A 23,769-nucleotide genomic window follows, 5' to 3' on the forward strand; every position below is an offset into this window, starting at 1 on the left:
CAGGAGAAGGGTCCGGGTTCAGGATTTCTTTTAGCGATGCAGGAAGGGGAGATGGAGGAAATTCAAACCCCTTTGCAAGCTTTGTTCTCAGGGCACCAAGTGAGACAGGACAGGTGTGAGCTGAGGAATCTTCCCCCCTAGAAGGAGTATTTGGGTGCACCCAGGTGCATCAAGAATTCAGGACCATAGAATCATAGAATAATAGGACTGGAAGGGACCTCGAGAGGTCATCGAGTACAGCCCCCCGCCCTCAAGGCAGGACCAAGCTCCGTCTACACCATCCCTGCCAGATGTCTATCTAACCTGTTCTTAAATATCTCCAGAGAGGGAGATTCCACCACCTCCCTGGGCAATTTATTCCAATATTTGACCACCCTGACAGTTAGGAATTTTTTCCTAATGTCCAATCTAAACCTCCCCTGCTGCACTTTAAGCCCATTACTCCTTGTCCTGTCCTCAGAAACCAAGAGGAACAAATTTTCTCCTTCCTCCTTGTGACACCCTTTTAGATATTTGAAAACCGCTATCATGTCCCCCCTTAATCTTCTTTTTTCCAAACTAAACAAGCCCAGTTCATGAAGCCTGGCTTCATAGGTCATGTTCTCTAAACCTTTAATCATTCTTGTCGCTCTTCTCTGTACCCTTTCCAATTTCTCCACATCTTTCTTGAAATGTGGCGCCCAGAACTGGATACAGTACTCCAGCTGAGGCCTAACTAGTGCAGAGTAGAGCGGCAGAATGACTTCACGAGTTTTGCTTACAACACACCTGTTGATACAACCTAGAATCATATTTGATTTTTTTGCAACAGCATCACACTGTTGACTCATATTCAACTTGTGGTCCACTATGACCCCTAGATCCCTTTCCGCCATGCTCCTTCCTAGACAGTCGCTTCCCATCTTGTATGTATGGAACTGATTGTTCCTTCCTAACTGGAGCACTTTGCATTTCTCTATATTAAACCTCATCCTGTTTACCTCTGACCATTTCTCTAACTTCCTAAGGTCATTTTGAATTATGTCCCTATCCTCCAAAGAAGTTGCAACCCCACCCAGTTTGGTATCATCTGCAAACTTAATAAGCGTACTCTCTATCCCAATATCTACATCATTGATGAAGATATTGAACAGTACGGGTCCCAAAACAGACCCTTGAGGAACTCCACTTGTTATCCCTTTCCAGCAGGATTTAGAACCGTTAACAACTACTCTCTGACTACGGTTATCCAGCCAATTATGCACCCACCTTATCGTGGCCCTATCTAAGTTATATTTGCCTAGTTTATCAATAAGAATATCTTGCGAGACCGTATCAAATGCCTTACTAAAGTCTAGGTATATGACTTGGGCCTTGGGCCAGTGCATTGGGGACAATGTGTGAGCCCTTCCATGAGCATTTTCTGCTCCCACTGGGGAAGGCAGCTGGGCAGGACCAGCCTGCAGCCCACGTCCCTTTCAGCCCCAGGTGCAGGAGGTAACAGAGAGGGGAGGAAAGTCCATGGCCAGAGCCTCCTACCAGCAGGCTGGCCCTGCGCAGAGTCTGTGCATGATGGAGCCTCTCCCAGCAGGGCTCTGGCCAGTTATCTGCAAAGTGCTCAGCTGGTTCAGTTTTTTGCAGGAAGGAGTGGGATCCATGCGCCCTGCTCCTCACTGACAGGAGTATCCTCTTCCCTCCTTTTCACACAGGGTATGTCCACACTGCTCTCCGCTACCACTGAGCTACACCCCCATTTCCCATCTATCTTTACCTCAAGTCTTGGGAAATTACTCTCTGGCAGTACTGTTTGCAGGAGCAGGTGGTGCCATGCACACATGGCGGGGGGAGGACGGCCCTCTATGGGCTTGGTCATGTGTGGTGTCCCCCAACCTACGATCAGCATGACGCTTAACGATAGTGCATCATCCCCTGTGCTCCTGCCTCCCTGCCCTGTGTGTGTTGCCACCTCACGGGACTCACCTGATGTTCCCGCCCGCGTGCCCGAAGATGTCTGGGAGGCCTCCTGCATCTGGGGGACCAGTTCCAGGGGGAGGGTCACAACGTTCCTGGAATCCTCATCCTGGAACTGCTGGTCATCAGGGTCGTCCTGAAACTGCAGCTGCTGCTGCCCAGGTGTCTCCATTCCAGACTCCAGAACCATGGTAAGAAACAGACACAGGCATTGGTGGCATAGTGCTGAGCATAGTTACCTTCTAAGCAGTTGATGTGGGTTTAATTCCCAGCCAATGCAAAGGGAAGAAGGAGCAATGAAGCCCCTTACAAAGGTTTTACTTTAACCCCAAAAAATGGGCACAAGTGGGTCCCACAGCTGGGAGCTGCTTTTTCAATACGCAGGAAGTTCTTGATCACAGCCAAATGGTGGAGAAGCTACACTTGACCACCTGAAACATGAGAAAAGCTATTGGCCATGGGCCATGCAGAATGTCTGGCAGCCCCTTTGCTGCTCTTGAACTTGAGCCAAGAAGCTGCACCTGCCCCCTCCCAGAAACTTCTGTAACTCCTCTGCCATCCAATTCCTCCCCAGTTTCTTCCTGACACCTGCCCCTCCCCCCTCAACTGAGTCCTTTCTAGGTGGGAGCTTCTAGGAACAGGCATTCCTGGCCACAGGGTGGGTCTGGGTCCTCTCAGCCTTTGGATCCACGTGCAACGTGATCCCAGGGTAACCATCTCCTGGAGTTTCTCCTTGTCCCATGTATCTCAGGGCAGGGGGACCCAGGACCGGGGTCTGTATGCTGCCAACGGGTGTAACACATGGCAACATTTCTCCTTCCTCTGCCGGAGAGGGAGCCAGATAGTTCCCATGATACCACATACAGATGGGCAGGGTCTGGAGAGGTGAAGCCACTGAATGGAAAAAGCAAGGAGAGCAGAGTATCAGCTATCAGCTGAGAAACTCAAACATGGGGCAGTGTGGTGGTCCCATGGTGTAAGGAGCAAGACTTTGCTTTCTGCAGTCTGAGCTCAAATCTCAGTGGGGCCTACTGGTGAGGTGTTGGTTTGTGCAAATCTGTGAGAGTGAGTCTCCTTGCCCCTCTCCTTCAAGTCCACATTGTGTGTCTTTACTTTTTCAATCTAAGGACTTTGAAAAAACTGTTTCCAAAAGCAGCTCCAGTGGCACAATGGGTCGGCCTGCAGTACTTATACGACAGTGCACCCAGGAGACATACAGAGGTTGTGGATTCAAACCTCACCTAGAGCAGTGGTTTTCAGTCCCAGCTGGGCTGTCTTCTTGCATTGAACCCTGCTGGTGCTGGGATTTCACCCCAGAGGACAGGAGCAGTGAAAATTCCCCCTTCCCAAGAGCGGCCGGAGGCCGGCTGCAGTAGCTGTCGCCCTGGGCAGGGCGGCGCAATCGGTGCCTCTGCCTGCACAGCTGTCAATGCCTGTGATGGCATCATCGGGCACCCTGGTTAGTGGTGCCCTAGGCAGCTGCCTAGCTCCCCTAGGCCCACAGGCGATGGCCTCATCAGAGCGATTGCTGGGTGGCCACGATGTGAGGCCAACTGGCACAGAGAGGTTTGGACCCTTGACCCTCTTTCTGCTGGGTCCTTCCTGTCCGTCTTCTCCCCCCCGCCCCACCCATCAGCAGCCACCGTCCCTTTCAGCCTCTGGGTCAGATCAGGAAAAGAGGCAGGAAATGGGACAAAGTCAGGAGACAAGCAACAAACCCCCAAACTTCCCCTGTGCTCTGAGAGCCCAGTTTGCTGAGAGCCCCCCTGCCTGAGACCCCAGAGCCCTTCCTTGGGCTGCCTCAAGAACAAAAGCTTTTGTCAATGTCTGGGATTGACCCAGGGACCTTTAGAACTGCTGTCTAATGTGCTCCAAACTGACCTACTTTGGCACCTGAAGTACCTGCCTTCCACCCCTTGCCCTTGCCCTTCTCTCCCAGTATGTCTCCACTGCATGTTTCACTTGCACAGAAACCTCCCCCCTGTGCGTGTGGCTGGCAGTGGTTGCTAGATGGATCCATTCACATGTAGCTTTACTGAAACCCCCTTGTTTTTGCCTTGAGCCTCCCCCAGCCCAAAGGCTGGTGCCCAATAGAACAGTCCCTGTAAGAAATGTGTCACTTTCACCCCTGGGAGCAGCCCAGCCAGGCAAAGGGGCTACCTGGGGCCAGACATTAGCCCTGGAGGGCAGGGGTGGGTGTGGCAGTGACATCACAAGGACCTTTTGCAGCCCCTCAGCTTATTGGCTAATGGAGGTTGGTAGGTGATGACCTCACAGAGAGTCCATGACAATGGCCAGGTGGGACAGGCTGCAGGGCAGGTGCCATCTCAGAGGACCCCTCCCCCCCCATTGCTTTGCTGCAGGGAGTCTCTTTGAGATCTGTTTCGGAGGCCAGAGAGAGAATGGGAGTCCAAAGAATGAGTGTGAGAAGGAGCCTTCTCCTCTCCCACCAGCTAAATGACCTAGAAGGCAGAGAGGTGGGAGAAGGGCCCTGAATTAATCTCTTGGGTCACTGTTGCTGTAACAATGAGGTAAGATGAACAAGTAGGCTGTTGTTATGTGAAGAGTGAGGCTGGTTTCCCTGACTGGGAATTGAACCCAGACTTCAGTAATGAAAGTACCAAATCTTATCCACTAGACCATCAGGACACATGAATGCATTTTTTTCTTTACCTACATTAACCTTTCACAGGCCACTTTCTGTCCCCTTCAGGACAGGGGTCCATTTTCCATTGTCCAGAGGGGACAAGAACAGAAACCAAACAGAACATCAGAACAGCCAGATGGGGCCATGCCAGTTGCCCAACTAGCCCAGGATCCTGTCTCATGACAGCAGCTAATTTCATTGCCCAGTTGGAATCCTCAGGACAGACAGTTATTAAGTGATCCCTCCCATCGCCCATTCTTAGCTTCTAGAACACACCAGCTAGGAACACCTTCCCTGTCCATCCTGGTTAAATGCCACTGATTGACCTTTCCTGCATTAAATTATCCAGTTCTTTTTTGGACCTTATAGATTTCACCTTCACAACATCCTCTGGCAAAGAATTCCACTGGGTGCAAAAATGCTTCCTTTTGGTTTATTTTTAATTTGGGTACTTACCAGTTTCATTCTCTCACCTGGGATCTTCAGTAGGAGAAAAAAAATTCTTATTGTTTTCTGCACCCCTGTCATCATTACACTAAACTCTGCCCCGTTGCCCCTGAGTCGTCCCTTTCCCAAGCTGAGAAGAAGAAGTTCCATGAATTCCTGGGAGCTGCTGTTCCAAAGAAGAGGCACTTCCCGTGGAAAAGATGGCCCAGCCCAAACCCCTACACAGAGCCCCAGAAAATACCAATGGACACTGGGCATTTGTAACGCTCCTCTTGGGCAGCGCTACGGAATGGATCTGGCTGGCCATCGGGCTGACTAACCAATCAACAGACGAGTCCCAGTGAGATTTCTCAGCCCAAGTGCAGAGACTGTGGAGTCTCCCACTCTCAGCCCAGTGGCAGAGGGGCAGCACCCTGAGGAGGCGGGTCCCGAAGCAGCGGAGACCTTTGAAGGGAACGGAGACGTAAGGTCAGAAGGAAGGGGAACAAGTCACCTCTTCTCAGGCGAGATGTGGTGGGAAACTACCAGATCCGGTGCAAGCAGAGCTCCAAGGGCTGGTTCCTGCCTGGTGGTTCCTTGCAGGGCCTGGCTTGAGAAGCGCCAAGGAGCCGTGTGTGGCCAGGAGAAAGGGAGCAGAAGGAATGTGGATGCAGGGGCAGGGTGGTGTGTCTGGCCAGGATTGAGGGAGCAGGAAAAAGGGAGGGTGTGCAAGCAAGCTGGAGGGGCTGGTTGGGAAGAAAGTGAGGGAAATGGGGTGGCTGGGGTCTGGGCATGAGGCAGAACATGCTGTGTCTTTGTGTCCCCTTGCAGCAAAGGCCATAGCCACACTGCCCCGAAGGTGCACAGCCACAGCAGTGACACTTCTGGGTGGGCCCTGGACTGTGTGGCCACCACAATCTGGTCTCAGGCAAGGCACCGCTGAGAAGTCTCAGCCCCAGACCTGTCTCCTCCACTCTCAGCCTAACCTGTTTAGCTGCTACAGGGCTAAGCTGTTTAGTGAGCCAGAGGGCTAAGCGCTTTCAGGGGTCTCTTCCCAAAAGGCAGGGGGCTGGTCTCTGCAGTGCAGTGGGTGTCACGTTTGCCTCACATGCAACAGCTCTGTAGGTAAAGTGCAACCTGTAACACCCAGCAGAGGAGATTTGCCTGCCTGGGGAGGGCGGGAACAGACCAGCACTTGGGAGCTTGCCTGCCAGCTGCTTAGCACATCTGGACACAGAAGAATTCCAAGACTTGGTTCTGCCAGCCAGTTTCTTTTCAGCTCCCTGCAAACTGCCTCCCAGCTGTGGGTGAGGCTGAGTGTGTGTGAAACCAGCTGCGCTTTGGATGATTTTGTTAATTGTTTAAAAAGCCTTATGCACCTCTTCTACCTGGGGAGGTGTCTGTAATAGATGCCTAGCGTGATATATCACTATTGGGTTTTACCCCTTGTAACCTCATCCAGAGACTCCCAACAAGTCTTGTCTTCTGTGTCCATCTCTGCCTCAGTTCAAGTGTTCGCACGTTTCATATCTAAGGAAACTCCTCCTCCCTTTTTCCCTGCCAGTCCTTCCCGAGCAATCTGAACCCTTCTGTGCCAATATCCCAGTCCTGTATTATCCCACCACGTCCCTGTGATACCAACTGCTTCCTGCTTATTATCCATAGTCCTGTGTGTCTATACCAGCATCTAAGACACAGATTAGATTTTGCTTCCCAGTGGTCCCGCGTCCTTCCTTTATCTCTGCGGTTACAGCCCCTGCTCTCTCCCATTTCTGGCCCATCTCCCAGGTGTCCATGTTGTTCATTTACCTGTGGGCTTTGGGCACCTGCCCCAGTCAAACCTAGTTTAAAGCCTCCTCACTAGGTGAGCCAGTCTGCACCCAAATACTCTTCCCTTCCTCCACAGGTGAACCCCAGCCCTGCTGAGCAGCCCTTCCTGCAACAGCATCCCATGGGCAAGGAAGCCAAAGCCCCCTGCCCACTGAGCTGTAGCTTTCTGTGCCCAGGGAGCCAGACACCGCCAGGGCTGGAGGGAAATGGGGAACGGCTGCACTTTGGGAGGCAAAGGTGTTGTCTGGAAACACAAAGAACCATTTTAAAGAGACTTCGGAGGCAGGCACCATGGCTTAGTTGGCTAAAGTGTCTGCCTTATAAACAAAGCAGCCTGGGTTTGCCTCCCAGTGGTACCTTGTTGCAGCCTTTGTTCACCTTTTCCTATGTCCTTGTGGACACAGAAGAGGCCTCCTTAGGCCACCCATGGAACTGCTGGTTCAGGAAAAGGCTGATTGGGGAGGAGTGTTGGGCAGAAGGAAACCACAAGCCTGGAGCAGGTGCAGAGGCTGCTGTGACTGGCACTGGCAAGGCAGGGCTCTGACTGCAATTGCTGGGACAGGAGAGCCACCACCACACAGCCTTGTGATTCCCTAGGGGTGTCGGTGCCCAGAGAGCCTGAGGGTGCAACCTCTGCAGCTCCTGCAGCCATGGAGAGTCAGGGTCTATGGGCATCAGGTGCTTCTCACCTGTGGGGGAGAAACCTCTTGGGACTTGTGGTTTCCTTCTTCCGCATACACCTCCCCACTCAGCCTTTTCCTGACCCAGCAGTTCCATGAGAGGCCAGGAGAGGCCTCTTCTGTGTCCCAGAAGGGCATAAGTAAATGTTATCAAAGGCTCCAACAAGGCACCACCAGTAATTGAACCCAAGATCCCCTATTTACTAGGCAAATGCTTTAGCCAGCTAAGCCATGGTGCCCTATTTTGATCCACCTGTCAACTGTTCTACTGTATGATCCCAGACAACACCATTGCATGGCAAAGTTCGGCCAGTCCCCATTTCATTCCTGCCTTCTCACCCTGGCGGTGTCTGGCTCCCTAGGCACAGAAGGCTACAGCTCAGTGGGCAGAGGCTCTGACATGCACATCTCCCCCAGCCGCTGGGACTGTGGAGTTGCCTTTGAGGTTTTGCAGGGTTATGGGAGGAAGAAATGGGGCAAACTTTGATTATCTGGCTTGTAAACCCCTTGGTCTCAGGGTTTAGGTTGGAGTCCCCACGTGGGGGCCCGGCCTCCTTCAGTTTGGTCCCTTCCTGAAGGCACAAAACTGACAACAGAGAATTCCTTTACCCTGCAGCAATCTCTGTTGGCCAAAGGGTTGCCAACCGAATATTTGCCCAAGTTTAAGTGCAGCAGCAGAAGATGGTGTTAAGTGTGTTTCTGTGGCGTAGTGGTTATCACATTTGCTTAACATGGAAAAGGACCCTGGTTTAAAACCAGACAAAAACATGGTGTCTTCTCTTATTGCATTTCCACTTGATGCCCACAAGGCAGTTTCAGTGCCTGCCCTTTGGTGCAGGGCTGGGCGGCCTGTGTGCTGGCTTTCAGGAGCATGTGGGAGTCAGATAAACAGGTTAGGCTGAGATTAGAGGAGGCAGGGCTGGGGCGTCTCAGCAGTGCTTTGCCTGGGACCAAGTGGTTGCAGCAGCATGGTCCAGGGCCCTCTGTGGAAGTGCCACTAGTGCAGCTGTTGCCTTTGCTGAAAGGGGACACAAAGCCATATAGGCTGTGTCTGCACTGGCACCATCAGCCCCACTGCTAGTAATTCTCAGAGAGGCCCTTGTTGACCTAGAAAGGGGTGTGGCCAAAACACAGGCCTCGCTGAGAGCAGGATTTGAACCTGCGCAGGGAAACCCTATTGGATTGCTAGTCCAACACCTTAACCACTCGGCCACAACAGCTCTGGCTAAGAAAGCTGGTGAATAATCCCAATGTGCAGGCTTAACGTCACCTGCCACAGAATTCACACAGCAAACCATTTCAACAGCTGTGCAGAGGAGTTCTGGCTGTTGTGGTGTTACGCTGCCTTGGAGGTGAGTTCTGCTTCAAGGTCTTCTCTTCTCCTTCTTGGTCTTCCTTTCGCTTTTCCTTCCTCTTCTCTTCTCCCCTTTTCCTTCTTCTTGCTGATCTCCTTCTTGGACCCCTGTTTATATAGAGAAACTCAATACTGCTTAGTTCTTCCTTAACCAATTATTTTAGTAAAATTTCACTCACCAATCAGAACATACTGTAACAGAATTACCTAACCAATCATACCACACTGCCTTAGTTGATTTACACCTAGCAAAATCAATTACACAGCAGACTGAAACAGATCCAAACCAGACTATCACACAGACAAACAACAGGAAAGTGAGGCCAAGAAGCATAGAATGCCAATTGCACACCCACAACTATTGGTAAGCAGTCTTTTGCCAGACAAAATGCTGTTAATTGAGTTTTCTCTACCCACCTTGAGATCTGCTTCTTCCCTGGTGACAGTGGGTGCCACTAGGATAAGATCCCTTCTCACAGCCTAGTGTGACACTATTTCAATGTCATTTAGATGGAATGTGAGCATGTGACTCCAGGCTTTACAGCTAATTGCTGCTGCTCTTCAGTGTGGCTGCAGAAAAAAGCTTCAGTTTAGACCCGTAGTCACCAACCCGTTGATCGCGATCGACTGGTCAATCACAAGGCCTCGACCAGTTGATCGCGAGGTGTTTGGGCACCCCCACCCCCATTTTCCCCCCACCCCTGAGAACTGTCTTCTCCAATCAGCCTTTTCCTGAACCAGCAGTTCCATGGGTGGCCAGGGGAGGCCTCTTCTGTGTCCTAGAAGCACATAGGAAAATGTAAGCAAAGGCTTCCAACAGGCATCACTGGGAGTTGAACCCAGGATCTTGTGTTTGCTAGACAGTAGCTTGAGCCAGCTAAGCCATGGTGCTCTCTGCATGCAGTTTGGTGAAACTTTTCTACTCTATGGTCCCAGACTACACCTTTGACTCCCAGCGTGCAGCCATTCCCCATTTCCTTCCAGCTCTGGCGGTGTCTGGCTCCCCAGGACAGGGCAAGGGGGCGGGGGGACGCTGGCTACATGTGGCTTGAGGATCTCACAAAAATCCCAGCCAGTCAGCTCTGTACCCCCTCAGTGACAGCCCGTGAGCCTGGGGAAATAGGCAGTTGCCTAGAGCGCTGCCAGCCCGTGCGCACGATGATTATGTCATGACTGCCAGGGCGCCCTGTGATTACATCACAGCCGTACAGGCACGGGTGCGGATCGCACCTTCCGCCTGGGGCATCAGCCGCCGCAGCTGGCCTCAGACCACTCCTGCACCCCCTAATGTCTGCTACAGCTGCTTCCAGACCAGACTGTGCTCTGCCACTGGCATCACAAGGTACTGGGCAGTCAGGGCCAATCCCCCAGTGCAGCCTCTGTCCATGGCCACACAAGGGCTCCTTTGGGAAGTGGGGCAGGACGGTCAGGCTGGGGGTGAGAGGGGTGTGATAAAACAGCATCTGTAAGAAATTTAAGAGTGGAGGGCAGGAGGCAGGGCCTGGGGGCATGAGCAGCGCTGGGCAAGCGGGCTCAGTTCAGTTTCTCCCCAACACAGATTCTGGCTCAGGGCGTCCCTTTCCTCTACCCCAGTCATCACCGGGCTGTGAAGCAGCACAAGAGGGTTGTGGGCTGTGTAGCAGTGTGGGGCAAGTCTAAGCCACACCATTCAGTGTGAGCTAGGCTAGTTACTCATTCAAAGGTTCAAATTCTTGCCAGTGTCACTTTAGCTGTTTCTTCATTACCAGGGCAGCTTTTACAGAATCAGCAACCCCCTTGAACCATGGCCAAATGGGCCCAAGGCAAAGGAGGGGAGACAGCCCCACTTCCAGGAACTACAAGTCTCTGCACAGCAGAGGGAGGGAAGCAGCTGCCTCAGAAATGTTCTTGGCTGCTGGCCAGGAGTCACCCAGCCAGAGCCTGTCTTTGGCACCCCAGGGCCTCCCACCCCCCCCAGCACTGATGGGAAGAGCAAATACTTGGCCAATTTTATGACTACAGATGAGGCTGTTTTCCCTGACTGGGAATCAAAGCCCGGCCACAGCACGCACAGTGCTGACCCCTAGCCACTAACCCGCCAGGGAAACAAGAAGCACACTTATTTGCTCAGCTACACTCGCCCTTCGCAGGCTACTTTCTGTTCCCTTCAGAACGTGGGGCCATTCTCAGAGAAGGCGCGTGATGCCGGCGTATTTCTCTGTGCCTCCCCCGCCCCCCCTTCCCCTGCCCGCTCTTCTCACTTTCCTCTCCCCCTTCCCCTGCTGGTAACACAAACAGGACTTCTCCCTGTGCAAAGAACAAACTCTGATTTTGATGTGGGGAATGTAGAACTGGGGAGGAGGATGGCAGAAAGGGGAAGAAGGGGGAAGTGGGGCTCAGGGATGGTGCTGGGACTGGCGTCAGCCTTGGGTGGTCCCACTGCCTCATGTGCAGGGGCCTCGGCAGCCATGGGGATGCTCCAGGAGGAGAAGCCGCAGGAGCAGGGGCAAGTGCAGGTTCAGGAGGGACCTGAGCAGGAGCAGTTTGGGTTCGGGGAGGCTGCTGGGCTACTGAAGCACGTGACCAGGCAGTTGGCAGCAGCTCTGTGTGCCAGGCACGTGCTCCAGGCCTTCTGGAAATATTGAGCCTCCCTCTGTGACTTGTGCTGAAGAGCCTTGGGCCAGCCACTGCAGCAGCAGGAATTTGGGCATCAGGCCACGCCATTGAGGACAATGGAGGGAGGAGAAAGATTTTCCTTCCTATTGGGGAAAGCAGGCCAGGGCAAGGCCCTTTTAGCCACTGGGTCTATGCAGGCTCAAGCCTCCTCCTACCAGTTCTCTGGCCTGTTTTCTGAAAAGGTCTCAGCCTCTTGCCTGTCTCTACTTCCCTGTCCATAGCAGGCAGCTAAAGGAAGGGAAGTCACCAAACCAAACACCCTTGTGGCCAGCATGGGGCTTGAACCCATGACCTACATGTTATTAGCACCATGCTCTAACCAACTGAGCTAGTTGACCAACAGACCTAGAGCTTACCTGTGGCCCTTTGAGGAAAGGTGCCTTAGGCAGCTGCAGGGCCGTCTCTGCAGCTGCCAATGACTCTTCTCTGACAGGGCCACTAGTCACTCACTGTGACGTGGGCTGGCTAGTCCAGCTGGTTTGAGGGTTGGTTAAGGTGGCTGGCGGCCAGCAGACCCAGGGCAAAGAGGCAGCCGGAATCTCTTGCTGCCAGCACCTTGCCTCCCAGCTTCTTCGCTGTCAGCAGCAGCAGAGTCCTGAGCGCTGCCCTTGACACCATGGAACCAACCTTCCCTCACTCAACTGGGCCAAACTAGTGCCCAGTTCATGCCCACTGGGACCTGTTTTACTTGGGTTCCTTCCACTCAGAGCCCCCTTCTTCTCCTGGGCTGCGAGGAGCATCACTGGGATACTCTCTCATATCCCAGCACAGGACCATCTCTCCAGTGACAGGAGACTGGGCTGGTTTCAGGATTTCTTTTAGCGCAGCAGCAAGCAAGGGGAGATGGAGGAAAATCAACCCCGTTTGCAAGCTTTGTGTGATAGGAGGGGTGTGAGCTGGTAAGCCTGCCGCCCCACAAGGGGAATTTGGGTGCACCCAGGTGCATCAAGAATTCAGGCCCTCAGGCCAGTGCATTGGGGACAACGTGTGAGCCCTTCCATGAGTATTTTCTGCTCCCACTGGGGAAGGCAGCTGGGCAGGACCAGCCTGCAGCACACGTCCCTTTCAGCCCCAGGTGCAGGAGGTAACAGAGTGGAGAAAAGTCCATGGCCAGAGCCTCCTCCCAGCAGTCTGGCTCGGCGCAGAGTCTGTGCATGATGGAGCCTCCCCCAGCAGGGCTCTGGCCTGTTCTCTGCAAAGTGCTCAGCTGTTTCATTTTTTTGCAGGCCCATTGTGTGTCCCTGGTGGCTTCATTTACAGTTTCCAATCTTTACATTTGCATCCCTTTTTGGAAAGAGGGTACAAGTGTAAACATACCCTACATAGCGAGAGCTGGCCTCTGTCAGTTGAGCCTGGTTGTGTCCCTACTGCAGGAACCCAAAGGGAGCAAAGAGCAGAAGTCCTGGAAACTGGTGGGGTACCCTCTGGATTTGATTTAGTGAGTCTTAGTTGGACTTGCTAAATCAAACTCCAGAAGATTGATTGTGGCCATTCCTCCCCCACTGGGTGTGATTCTTGTTCTTCTGCCCAGCATAGCCCAGGTAGACCAAGGACCTTCAGATCACACCCTTGCTGAATTGATGGGAATAGAAATGAGACACAAAGCAGATTTGAACTTGTTTCAGTTGAGATGGGTTTGCCTGGTTTATGTGCATTGACACAGGAACACATTAGGGATTTGTAGTAATCTCTGCACAGCAGAAATCTAGACTGTGATACAACTGGAGATGCAGAAGTTTCAAGGAAGTTGATCAACCATTCAGGGGGCACTTGGAGTTAAACCAGGGATCATTTTGCCTGTAATCAAATACTTTACCACTGAGCTACATCCCCATTACACTTAGGTGCTTGCATCCAGTGTTAGGAAATTAGCCGCTGGCAGCACTTTCTGCAGGAGCAGGTGGTGCCTTGCACACATGGTGGGGGGCGGACGGCCCTCTATGGGGTCAGACATGTGTGGTGTCCCCCAACCTATGATCAGCATGACGCGTCACGATAACGCATCATCCCCTGTGCTCCCGCCTGCCCTGTGTGTGTTGCAACCTCACAGCACTCACCTGATGTTCCCTCCCGGGTGCCCAAAGACATTTGGGAGGCCTCCTGTATCTGGGGGAGCGGTTCCAGGGTGTGGGTCACAATGTTCCTGGAATCCTCCTCCTTATCCCGGACCTGCTGGTCAGCAGGGTTGTTGTCCTGAAGCTGCGGCTCAGGTGTCTCCATCCCAGACTCCACAACTGTCCCTGGAGACAGGATTCCCCAACCCCCAGGACTTGGTCCAGTTCCTCATAGTATGCACAGTGCTGCGGTGCTTCCCCAGTGCAGGAGCTGTGCTCACGGGTCCTCACGTACCCCTGCCGCAATTCCTTGACCATGGCTCTGACTTGGTCTGGGGAGGGGGGAGGTGGCCTTTCTTTGCAAGGCCATCAGCCATTTGGCCATAAATATCCACATTCCTCCACCTGGACTGCCGGGTCTGCAGACGCCTCCTTGAACCACAGCTTTATCTCTGGCCTGGACCATGACAGTGCCTGGCACTTGCTGCCCCTTGCGTGGTCCTCTGCTGTGTCCATGGAAGGGCCAGAGGGGTCTCTGGGGGCTTGTGCCTGTGACATGGCTCTGCAAGAGGCAGGAAGCGCTCCATCTTAGCCGAATGGCTGAGAAACACTTTATGACAAAAAACATGAGGGCAGCTCTTCGTCTGTACCTCTGGGCCATGCGGAATGTCTGGCAGCCACCTCCCTTTGCTGCTCTTGAACTTAGCCCAAGGGACAAGAAGCTGTACTCGCCCACCCAGAAACCTCTGGGACTCCTATGCCAGCCAATCCCTCACACCACAAAGAGCCACAAGGCTGTTACTGCCCAACATCACCGCCCCCCCCCCTGATTTTAGCCAATCGGGCAAGAGGTTATGCTTTACCCCAAACCACATGGGCACCCTCTTCCCTCAAGTGCGCTTCATGGCAGATGTGGACTTCCCTCACTAATTTTTACGGAGATGGTTAGCACAGGTATTGGTGGTATAGTGATGAGCATAGCTACCTTCCAAGTAGTTGACCTAGGTTCAATTCCCAGGCAATGCAATGTGGGGAGGTAGCTGCACAATTCTTTGCAGACTTTTTACTTTAACCCTGAAACAACAGGCACAAGTGGGTCCTGCTGCCTCTTGCCACTTTTATTCCTCTCTGAGAGGCAGGAAGTGCTCAATCTTAGCCAAATGGCCAAGAAGCAATGCTTTTTAGGTAATTCTGTTACAGTAAATTATGACTGGATAGTGAAATTATACTAAAATTATTGGTTAAGGTAGAACTAAGCGGTACTTGAATTTCTCTTTATAAACTGGGGTCCAAGAAGAAGACCAGCAAGAAGAAGGAAAAGGGGAGAAGAGAAGAGGAAGGAAAAGGGAAAGGAAGACCAAGAAGGAGGAGAGAAGACCTTGAAGCAGAACTCACCTCCAAGGCAACCTAAGACCAAAACAGCCAGGACTCCACTGCACAACTGTTGCAATGGTTTGCTGTGTGAATTCTATGGTGGGTGATATTAGGCCTGTGCACTGGAATTATTTACCAGTTTCCCTGACTCTACTTCGGCCAGAGCTTTGATGGCTGAGTGGTTAAGATAGTGGACTAGAAATCCAATAGGGTTTCCTTGCAAAGGTTCAAATCCTGCTTACAGCAAGGTCTGTGTTTTGCCTTCTTCCTCGGGCAGCAAGGGCCTCTGCGAGTTACCAGCAGTGGGGCTGTTACTGCTGGCATCAGGACTGGATTAAGGGATGAGCTAGTGGGGCAGCTGCCATCAGGCACTGTGTGCCTGGTTCCTGGCAGGCTGCAGCAGTTCCCTGGGGCTGCATTAACCTCCACAGCACCTGTCAGCAGTGCCCTTCCCCAAGCAAGAAACAAGGAGATGGTACAGAAATTCCCTGTCCCAAAGGCGCACCCCTCACATTGGTGGGGCAGACACGTCCCTCCTCTCTACCCCAGCAGACACATCTGCAGCCCCTGGCAGGGAGGCGACTGGGCAGGTCACTGGCAGAGCTGAGCCCGGGCTGGCAGCAATGCAGGATGGTGGGGCACAGCCCTGGGAGAGCAGCTGGGAGGCTCGGCTGGGGGGCGACGGGCCCGTGTGCTCTGCTGCTCACTGACGAGCTGGCTGCCCAAGTGCCCTCACAGACTCTTCTTCAATCCCCACCCCCCTCAGCTGCCCACCCCCATCCCCACAGCCTGCCCGCCCCCCCACAGGGCTTCCAAAGGGGCCTCTGTGCCAGGGAGAATGAGGAGCTCCTGCCACCGGCACCCACCCACCCTGCTGCTGCTCCCACCAGAGGATTCACCCGACACAAGTAAGTGCCTCTGTCCCCCCTGACTCTGGCTGCTCGGTTCCCTCCTGTTTAGCTGCCTGGCCCCAGGTAAGGTCACATGAGACTGCTCATATCACCCCCTCAGCACGGAGCCCTGGGCAGCCGCCCTGCTCGCTCAGGTCTCAGGCTGGCAGGGCCTGCAGGGATACTGGGTTTGAATGACAAGGTGTTGGAGCAGCTATTAAAAGGCTTCTTCCTTGGCAGGGGCATTGTGCCTGTGGATTGGTTATTTTTTGGATGACTGGTGCTTGCACAGACAAAGCAGAATGATGCAAGTTGTGAGTAACCCAGCGCCTCTGGAAATGGGAGTGGAGTAAAAAGTACAATATTGTCTAAAAAAAAATAACTTGAATAAAAATCAGTGTGACAAAAATAAATTACTTGAGTAAAGTACAAACCCCCCCAAGAAGGTCTTGAGTAGTGTGATCAAGTATTTCTACTTAGTTATTCTCCACCTCTGCCCAGCACGCAGGGGATCTTGGCCCCTTGCTGGTCTGCAGACTGGCAGTTTGTTACCACTGACTTAGTGGGCTAGTGCTGTGTGCACCACAGAGCTTCCTATAGCACTGCCAATGCAGCAGAGAGGAGGGCAGTTTGAGTCACCCAGCTCTGCCCCTTCTGAAAATGGGAAGTGTTGTCTTAGCAGTGAGGGAGAGGGGGGAAGGAGCCTGAAGTAACCTCTTGGGAATCAGCTGCTGTAACATCTGATAGTGAGAAAACTGGCTAGACAGTTGTCATATAAAGATTGAGGCTACATTCCCCAACTGGTAATCGAACCCAGGCCACAGCAATGAGAGTGCTGTATCCTAACCAGTAGATGACCAGGGACACATGAAACATACCTCTTTGCTCACCTATACTAGCCTTTTGCCAGCCATTTTCAGGATGGGGGGGACCATTGTCCCTTGTCCAGAGGGACAAGAACAGCCAAACAGAACATCAAAGCAGCCAGACTGGGCCATGCCAGTTGCCCAACTAGCCCAGAATCCTGTCTCAGGACAGCAGCCAATTTCAATCCGCAGGACAGACAGTTATTAAGTGATCCTTCCCATCTCCCATTCCCAGCTTCTGGAATATGCCAGCTAGGGACACCTGCCCTGTCCATCCCGGTTAAATGCCATTGATTGACTTTTCCTGCATTAAATTATCCAGTTTTGTTTTGGGCCTTCTTGCAGATTTCACTTTTGCAACATCCTCTGGCAAGGAGTTCCACGGGACACAAAAATGCTTCCTTTTTAACTCGGTTACTTACCAGTTTCATTCTGTCACCCTGGTTCTTTACTAGAAGAAAAAATAATTTCTTATTTGCTTTCTGCACTCCTGTCATCATCACATAAACCCCTGTCCCATCGCCCCTTGCTTGTCCCTTTCCCAAGCTGAGAAGAAGAAGTTCCATGAACTCCTGGGAGCTGCTTACCAAACAAGAGGCATTTCCAGCAGAGAAGATGGCCAATCCCAATCCCCTACACAAACCCCAGGAAATACCAATGGACATTGGGAAAGTTCCCTTTCAGGCACAAAGGCACCACTTTTCCAGTAGAGCTAATTCTGCCCCACCTGCCCCCTGCCTCCAGTGCTCCTGCCACTGCCTGGCCCAGAAGGGCTGGTGTCCAGCAGCTCTCTGCCCCAGTGTGGCTGGCTTTTGGGGAGAGCAAGTAGGAAGTGGTGGTGGGGGGGGGGGAGGGGGCTAGTGCAGCCACTTAGCCCCTGGCTGGCTCTGCCAGTAAAAAGACAACGACCTCCCTGAACACTGGAGAACATGAGTATTGATCCCACTGCCTCTCACATGCAAAGCAAGCGCTCTACCACTTGATCTAATTCCGCTGCTGTGTTAAGTTTGGCCTTCTTGGAGGCTCTTCCCTTCTCCACGGGGACGTCTGTCATCTAGGTCAGTTAGTCCTGGGAAAAGAAAAGGCTCCAAAAAGGCCACAAGGGCAACTCTCAGCAAGGAGACTCCCTGCAGCAAAGCCATGGGCGGGGAAGGCGGTGGAAGAGTGTGGTCTCTTTGATGACCCCTGCCCTGCAGCCTGTCCCACCTGGTCATTGTTATGGACTCTCTGTGAAGTCATCACCTCCCAATCTCCTTCAGCCAATAAGATGCGGTGCTGCAAAAGGCCCTTGTGATGTCACTGCCACACCCACCCCTGCCCTCCAGGGCTAATGTCCTGCCCCAGGCAGCCCCTTTGCCTGGCTGAGCTGCTCCCAGGGGTGAAAATGACACATTTCTTACAGGGCCTGTTCTATTGGACACCATCCCTTGGGCGGAGGGAGGCTCAAGGCAGGAAATTGGGGGAGGGGTTGTGATAGGACAGTACCTGTAAGAAATTAAAATGTGGAGTGTGGGAGGCTCAGGGCAGGGATTTGGGGAGTGTGTGAGAGTGGGGGGGGGGATCAGGGCAGGGGTAAGGATGTGGAAGGGTAGAGAAGTCAGGGCACATGCAGCCTTTGTTACTCACCTGGCTCGGCTGAAGCTGACACTTTGTTCCTCGCATCCCTTCTGCTGCTTCATCTCTTAGGGTGCCTCTAGCTGCCCCATGCTGAGAGCCAGGCCCAAGCAGGAAAGAGGTGGCTGGGCCCTCTTGGCATCAGGATCCCACCACCCATCTTCCCATCATTGGCAGCCACAGCCCCTGTCAGCCGCTGGGTCAGCCCAGGAAGGGGGGCAGGAAATGGGGCCAAGTAGTGAGTCAGGCTGTGAGGGGCAGGCAAAGCTCATCTTGCCTTGCAGGGCCACCAGCAACAGCATCTCTCTTGTGCGCTGCTGTGGAGTAAAGCATCCCTGATGCAGAACCAGTGCCATCAATGTACTCACTGCAGCTGCTGAAGTAGTTTAGGGAGGAGTGCATTAGTGTGAAGAGTTAAGAGTCCCTGGTTCAGTCCTAGTCCTTGGTGGAAATCTTGGTGGTGCTCCTGTGGCTGAGCCCTTGTGTGGGTCTATCTATACTGGTAGTGCCTGTGGGTGCCATGGCGCCTGCTGGGCCATTTACGTGTGCCTGCCAAGTGACTGAGGCTGGCCCTGCCCCCAGGTGCATAGAGGAAGTGCTGAGCTGGCCCTGGGCACATGGTGTATGGGTGTGGTGCTGGCCCTGGGTGCATGGCACAGGGGTGGTGCCAGCCCTGGGGGTGTGGTGCATGGGTGGCACTGGCCCTGGGCGCATGATGTAAGGGTGGCTCTTCCCCTGGGTGTGGGCGTGACCCTGCCCCTGGCCACTGGGCAGCTCCAAAAGGTTGGGGACCACTGGTCTAGACTGTGTTGTTATTTCTAGCAAAGAATGCAAAGTAGAGAAAGTAGAGACACCAGAGTTGCAAATGAAGCAGGGATTTAAATAGCATGTGCTTCATTTGCATACTCTCACCCATGTGCTGTTGGGAAAGTGAAAGAGCATCTGGGGCTGCTAGTTCAAGCCCCTTGGTTTGAACTAACGTGATTCTTCATGTTTTGCCCTCTGTGCCTCCCCCCCACCAACATACCCCAATCCCCCCCCAACCTGTCCCCAACACACCCCTTTCCCACTTTCCTTTCCCCCTTCCCCTACTGGAAACACAAACAGGACTTTTCTCTATTAAAAGAACAAACTCCCTGGGGAATGTGGGGAATGTAGAACTGGGGAGGAGCTGGGGAAAGAACCTGGGTGGAGGCTGGGGGGGGGGGGGGGGAAGGGGAGGTGGGGCTCAGGGCTAAGGCTAGGACTGACACCTTCCTCTGATGGTCCCACTGCCTCATGTCAGGGGCCTCAGCAGCGCTGGGGGGTGGGTCCAGGGGGAGAAGCTGGTTCAAGGGAATTTGAGCTGCTGGGCCACTAAAGCAGGCCACCAGCAGCAGCCTCTGTGCAGGGCGCACACGCTCCAGGCCTCCCGGTCATATTGAGTCTCCCCATGTGGCTTGGGCTCAGAGCCTGCCCCCAGCTGGTGCCTTGAGATAGCCACTGCAGCAGCAGGAATTTGGGCATCAGTTCCCCTGCTTTTCAGGAAAGGAAGACAGGTGACAAGGCCCTTTTAGCCACTGGGTCTGTGCAGGCTGGAGCTTCCTACCAGTTCTCTGCCCTGCTTCCTGCAAAGCTCCCATTTTTGCGTGTTTCGGCTTCCCTTTCCATAGCAGGCAGCTAAAGGAAGGGAAGTCACCAAACCAAACACCCCAGTGGCCAGCATAGGGATTGAACCCATAACCTTAGTGTTATTAGCACCACACTCTCACCAACTGAGCTAGTCAGCCTCAACTAGATGCTAGGATGTCTCTGCAGCTGCCAAGGGCTCTTCTCTGATGGGGCCACTAGTGACTCACTGTGATGTGGGCTGGCTCGTCCAGCTGGTTTGAGGTTTGGTCAAGGTGGCTGGCAGTTGACATGGCGCACTGAGACCCAGGGTCAAAAGGCAGCCAGAATCTCTTGCCTCCCAGCTTCTTCCCTGTCAGCAGCAGCCGCAGCCCCTTTCAGCCACTGGGTCAGCCCGGGAAGGGAGGCAGGAATGGGGCCTCAGATTGCAGGATTCAGAGTCCTGAGCGCTGCCCTTGACACCATGGGACCTGAACCAACCACCCCTCACTCAACTGGGCCAAACTGGTGCCCCAGGTCATGCCCACGGGGACCTGCTTTACTTGTTTTCCTTCCGACTTCTTCTCCTTGGCTGCAAGGAGCATCCCTGGGATTCCCTGGGACAGGCACAGGACTCTGCCTCCCCACAGTCAGCCCCACCCCAAAGGCTTTGGCAGAACGGAGGGGAGGGGCTCTGCTCACCCCACTGAATCCCACAGAGGTGCTGAGCTCGTGCCCTGCCCCCCTCAGTTTGGCTTCCCTCCTCTGCCCCATTCCTGCCTCATTTCCTCTTTGGGCCAGTCACACAAGGGAGACAGCGGGAAGAGCCAGCCCCATACGCCAGCCTCCAAGGGCAGGGGAGGCCAAGCCACAAGCCTCCAGCCTGACCAATCTGGCTTCCCCAGGCTGGCACCAAGGGGCATTCTCAGCTGATGTCACTCCCCTGTCACATGGGATTTGGGCTCATCTCAGGCACAGGCCTGGCAGCAGGAACTGCACTTACCTGGCCACCAAGGGGAGCTGCAATAAAAGAAGACCCTGGGTTTCTACCTGGCTTTGAACTAGAGACCTTTTGCATATTAGGTAACCATGATGACCACTATACCACAGAAACACACATTGGTGGGCAGTGGGGGGGGGGGGAGCTTGGCTGACTGTTCTGTTCCCCCTTTGTCACGTGGGGAGTTGGGCTCATCCCAGTTACAGGCTGGTCACCAGCAGCTTTACATATCTGGGCACCCAGGGGAGCAGCAATAAGAGCAAAACCTGTGTTTTTGCCTGGTTTTGAACCAGGGACCTTTTGCATGTTATACAAATGTGATAATCACTGCACCACAGAAACATAACTCAATGGGGATGGAACACACTCTGGCATACATGGCACTTGTCTGACTGTTCTGTTCCTGGCTCTTTCTAACACCCTGCTCTGCGGGGGAAGGGAATGCACCTTGTGAACACTCCACCTCTTGTTCTCAGGGAAGCCACTAACCCGAGCTGCCAGCTCCTCATTTCCTCACCAGCCCCTTGAGATTTGTAGCTCAAAGCTGGAGCTGCTGTGGCAGGAGGTGAAGCTACAGAAGCTGACAGGGGACAATCAGCAGCCAGAGGGTTATTTTTTCTCCTCCCTGGGTTGATGTGGCTGGAACTGAGGAGAAGAAAATCCTATTCCCTTCTCCTCAGGAGATGGAAGTTGCAGTTTGTTCTCTCTCTGGTTCTCCTAAAGCTGAAACCCAGGACTACACTTTTTCTTTCTAAAACCCTGGTGAAAGCTGAGAGTGAATTGCTTGCAAACTGAGAATGTGACTTGAAGAAGGGCATTGCCCAGCATAGGACTTGAACCCATGACCCTGAGATTAAGAGTCTCATGCTCTACCAACGGAGCTAGCCACACTGGGTGCCAAAAAGCCTTCTCACACCCCATTACAGGGCATCAGGAGCCAAGTGTTCACCACTGCCTGACAAGTCTTTTTTTTGCCCTCAGTGACCAAGAGTCTTGGTGCCACCCTGGGGAAGAGAGATGAGTGAGGCCAGGAACCTATTGGAGTATTGGAGAACCTTGTGGAATATTTGTCCAAGTTTAAGTCCATCAGAAAATGGATTTATAGGTGTTTCTGTGGCGTAGTGGTTCTCACATTTGCCTAACACACAAAGGCTATGTTTACACCGGAGGGCTCATGCTCAAGAATGGCTGTTCTTGCGCAAGAATCCTCAGAGCATCCATACCGCCCTCCTAGTCTTGCGCAAGGAGATTAACAGTACGGCGTCAGAAGACAGGGCAGTATGGACGTGCTCTTGCACAAGACATTTTGTGCAAGAACTCCTGCACAAAACAGTTCTTGTGTAATAGCCTGCAGGGTAAATGTAGCCAAGGGGTGTTTGGGTTTGTTACCAGCACTGAGCTTTGTACAAAAGCCCAGGGAACATTGTGAAAAGGGAAAACCTTCCAGCCCTGGGTGTCCCCGGCCAGCCCGCAAGTGGCACACAGGTTCCCTGCAGTGCTGGCTTTGGATAGTTTGAAACAAGCTCTCTCAGCTCAGATGTGGCTAAGGCGATGGACTGCTAATCTATTGTGCTCTGCACACAGGGGTTCAAATCCCAATCTCATTGTGTGTTTGCAGCCGTTCCTCTTGCTTCTCCCAGAAGTTCAGTGCCAGCCCCTCCTGTTACCCCTGCCTGCCCCAGCCCCTCCCACTGCAGCCTGGGGAAAGAGGAAATCTCCACAGAGACACTCCCAGATGGGACCCTCAATCCCTTCTGCCCTCAAGGGGAAACCTCACAAAGGAGATTCCAGGCAGCCAGGCCAGGGGGGTCTCTGAGATGCCCCAGCCCTGCAGCCTGTCCCACCTGGCAGTTGCCATGGTCCCTCTGTGAGGTCAGTGCCTCCCAACCAATGAGCTGAGGGGCTGCACAAGGCCCTTGTGATGTCACTGCTGCCTTGCAGGCTCATGTCCTGCCCCTGGCCAGCCCCTTGGCATGTGTGAGCTGCTCCCCTTCTGCCCCCGTCACTCAGGGCTGGTTCTGGGGCTCAAGCAGGGAACATCAGAGGCTGCTCAGGGTGCCACATTGCTAGGCCAGGAGCTCTCCTGTGGGGCTGTGAGTGTTGCTGTCCCTGCTCTACAGACACGGCCATAGAGCCTCAGGAGGCTGCAGCAGTGGGAGACACTTCCCTGGTTTTGGGAGGGAGACGAGATGTCAAGGCCCATGATTCGTAGCCAGCTACCGATACCCATGGAAAGCTGATTTTCAGAGGGGTGTGATCAGCCCTTCCTGTGTATCTGGCTTCTTCAAAGGGGCTTAATCAGGAGCTAAAAGTTGAAGAAGGAACATTTAGAAGGTGAATTTCTGTCTCTGGCACTGTCCCACCTGGGGTGACAGTTTCCTCTCACTGACAAAGAATTTACATTCCTCTGCTTCTTGAGACAGTTGGCAAAGATGCTCCACAGTGGCTGTCTCCCTCTCTCTACAGAAGCTGTTCAGACCTCTCACTAGCAAATGCTGGTGTTAGGTGCAGGTCTGAGTGCTAAAAGCCTAGGGGTACAAAGTCAGAATGAAGGGAAGCATTTTGCTCTAGAAGTAACAGACAGAGGGAGGTGGCTGTAGCAGAGCAGGGTCTGTCTGGAGACAAAGCGGAGCCTGAGGATGAGAAGGCCCATGAGAGGCAGAGACTCCAGAGCAACGGGGGGCTAGTTACTTGGTCTGGCAAACTGACAGAAAATCTCCAGGCCCTGAGCATGGTGCAGGAGAAGCCTATGGGGACTACCTAGTCTATCAGATTTTATTATTTTCCTTGTTTGGGGGTTTAGAAATCACGTCTGAGCTGGTGGATTATTCTTATTGTGTGT

General features: G+C 53.3%; 2 non-coding genes across 2 annotated transcripts; both read right to left on the minus strand.

Annotated features, from left to right (window-relative positions):
* Window positions 1–8,671: 8,671 nt before the first annotated feature.
* TRNAA-AGC (transfer RNA alanine (anticodon AGC)) lies at window positions 8,672–8,753 on the minus strand. Its single transcript has one exon. It is a non-coding gene; the product is annotated as a tRNA-Ala (tRNA).
* A 12,992-nt stretch (window positions 8,754–21,745) lies between these two features.
* Window positions 21,746–21,818, minus strand: TRNAK-CUU (transfer RNA lysine (anticodon CUU)). The gene has a single exon. It is a non-coding gene; the product is annotated as a tRNA-Lys (tRNA).
* Window positions 21,819–23,769: the final 1,951 nt, after the last annotated feature.

Source organism: Pelodiscus sinensis, chromosome 31, assembly GCF_049634645.1.
Source record: "Pelodiscus sinensis isolate JC-2024 chromosome 31, ASM4963464v1, whole genome shotgun sequence".
Lineage (NCBI taxonomy): Eukaryota > Metazoa > Chordata > Testudines > Trionychidae > Pelodiscus > Pelodiscus sinensis.